This window comes from Tribolium castaneum, chromosome 6 (genome assembly GCF_031307605.1).
Source record: "Tribolium castaneum strain GA2 chromosome 6, icTriCast1.1, whole genome shotgun sequence".
Classification (NCBI taxonomy): domain Eukaryota; kingdom Metazoa; phylum Arthropoda; class Insecta; order Coleoptera; family Tenebrionidae; genus Tribolium; species Tribolium castaneum.
The window spans coordinates 2,220,163-2,223,026 of NC_087399.1; positions in this window are offsets into that span (position 1 = coordinate 2,220,163).

Genomic DNA, 2,864 nt, shown 5'->3' on the forward strand with positions numbered 1-2,864 from the left:
CCGTTCCTTTTACGTTCATTTTCTTTGCATTTCCCGGGCAGCCTAGCGGGCCTGCTTAGTTTTAAAACTTAAATTTTGTAGGGAAGAATGTCTTAGTTACATAAAATCAATAAAGCTAGAGAGAGCTTCTCAGGAACTACATTTTAAAATACTCCTCGAGAAAGAAGAATCTTTATGAGCTTTCGCCGGTACAGTCGCGCCATGAAAAAATACGCAAGTGCGTATAAACATACAAATATCTAATTAAGCGAGCTGGGGAAACACGGCAAGAAAAATACCGAATAATATGCTAAACAAACATGCGTGCGGAAATGGAGGCTCATAATTAAATCCCTGGCATCAAGACACCACTTCCCCGCCGATTGGCGATTGTCATTAGCATAATGGCCGGCGGAGGGAGGGCGATTGATACATGTCACAAAGTTTTAAGTGCAAATCTAAAATTACACTCGCAGAGATAGGAAAAGATGAAGTATTTACAAACAACTGAATAGTTTGAAGGTTATCTAGAGGAATAGGCAAATAACATTTGCTAATAATAAAAGTCCGATAAAAATATTTAACACAAACAAATTCTCGCGGGGTGACGCCGATCACGTTTATTAAATTGTGTCAAAATTAATGACCAAGAAACGCTACAAGTCAATCAAATTTTCAATTTATGTTTTCAAAATTTATAGTGATCATAACAATTTTCAACCAATTAATTCGCATCGTAACATTACTGTTTTTAATTAATAATAGATGTTACACAAGGATGAAATTTATGAATTTCGATTGTTTGCGATTCCAGTTTAATTTTATGATAAATTATAACGACATTAGACTATCAGTAATAGACCAGGTTTTGAACAAATCACGTACGTGGATGTGGAACAATTGAACATCGCGAATGAACGGTGAGTGAGTGACGTCGTTTCCTACATTTTGCCAAATAGTTGACCTATAACCTAACAGTTTAATTATTTTTGTACAACATATTTAGTAAAAAATACAAAATAAGTTAAAGTAGAAGTTGGCGTTGAAAATTTGGCAGATTTAAATGTGTCAAGCCACCAAAGCCCTTCAGATTTTATTGCTACTGGTAACCTAGCAGATGTTTTTTTCGAATTTTTTTGCAGAATGTAACACATTTTTTAGTTAATGACAATAGTTTTGTCAATACCTTCAATAAAAGAGTTAGCTTTGACACTTTGACAGTTTAAGGATAACAAATCTGGTCGCTAAAGAGTGGGGGATTGAAAACTATGATGGTTTAATCTAGTAGTCAAGCTAATATATAGCTGTCATTTCAGTCATGCCTACTTGATGGACGCGAAAGTTTATAAATTATAAATAAATTCCGCCATTTTGACTCTGTTTTGACTAGTACTTTTAGGATAATAGGAAAAAGATGGCCGTGGGAATAAAACAAAAATGTTTTTTTGATATTTTTATTTCGTCAAAGTGACAGTTTTTTAAAGTTAATTCGTCTTTTGATTAGTTTTTTTACATTTTAAACTACTTTTTTACTAACATAGACAATGTCATGTCCAAATACATCATTATGCCAAAGAAAAAAAACTATAATAAGTAAGTTGACTTTGACAGTTTGACAGTTTTCAGAAAATCTAGTGGTTGAGGCTAGTTTTATAGTCAAAGTAACGAAAAAAAAAATTTTTTTCATGATAGATTTTGGTAAAAAACTTTAAGTAAAATGTTATTATTTCTAGCAATTTGAAAATTTGCAGAAAATTAATCCTGTGACTGGAACTAGTGTTCTTGCAGCAAAAAGTGGTAGCTTAATCTAGCAGCCAGGGTAGTAAATAATTGTCATAATAACAAATAACTATACTTGATGTACAGATATTATAAGTAAATTTTCGCAAAAATATTAGTTACTTTACAATACAAGTTGGCTTTGCAAAAATAGCAAAGCAAAGCAAAAGTATATTTTTAATAATTGAAACTAAAATTAACTAAAAAAACTGTTAATTATTAGAATTATTAATTATTACCTACGTTATATTATACCGTGCGATTTTCTAAAATTTTGATCTAGTTATCCATGACAGAAATTTTACGTAAATAAAATTCCAACATATTTTTTTAATGCTCTTCGGTCAACATTTTGGACATATTGACAGATAAAGCGATGGTGAAGTTACTTACACAATACGTTTTACTGCTGAGGTAACTGTCATGGATAACTAGATGAAAATTTTAAGAAATCTCATGGTATAAACTAACTGAAAAACCGTTAATTAATAAGTTATCCCCGTCATTTTTTCAGTTTTCAAGACACTGTTCGGTTATAAATAACTGTCATTTATTTTATAAAGCAGGCAGGAGAAGTTCGTAGTTTTAAGTAATTTTGCAAATACAAGTCGGCTTTGGAGGACCAAACTGTCAAATATCCATGGCCGCCTTTTTCGGCGCGCTAATCTCGTGGTTGTATTTGTCGAAAGTGGGGTAAATTGTCGGGTTTGTGGTTTTATGAGGTGGTTTCAAGGCCACCCTGATTGTGTGTGTGTCGGTGTTCCGGGGTTGTTGCGGCATGAATGGAAGTAGGAAGCGTCGTCGCCGGAGGATTTTCCGGTCGTCCATATGTCCGAAATCGTCCTTTCTTTCGTGCAAATAAAAAAAAGGATCGAAAAATCTCGTTTGAAAAATGTAGTTAACCAAGCGCATCGCCCCCCGTCTCACGGTGCCAGACAAGGAGGTCCGTCCGGTCTGGTGGCGTGGCGCAAAAATCGCCAAAATTCGAGTTGCAAATCTTGATTTTCGCATAACTGTACTGCAAGCTCTCTGCTATGAAAAGGGGGGTATGACCATGCAAACTCCCTGCACGGCCCCTCCCCTCTGCAATGTACAGGTAGCTATGA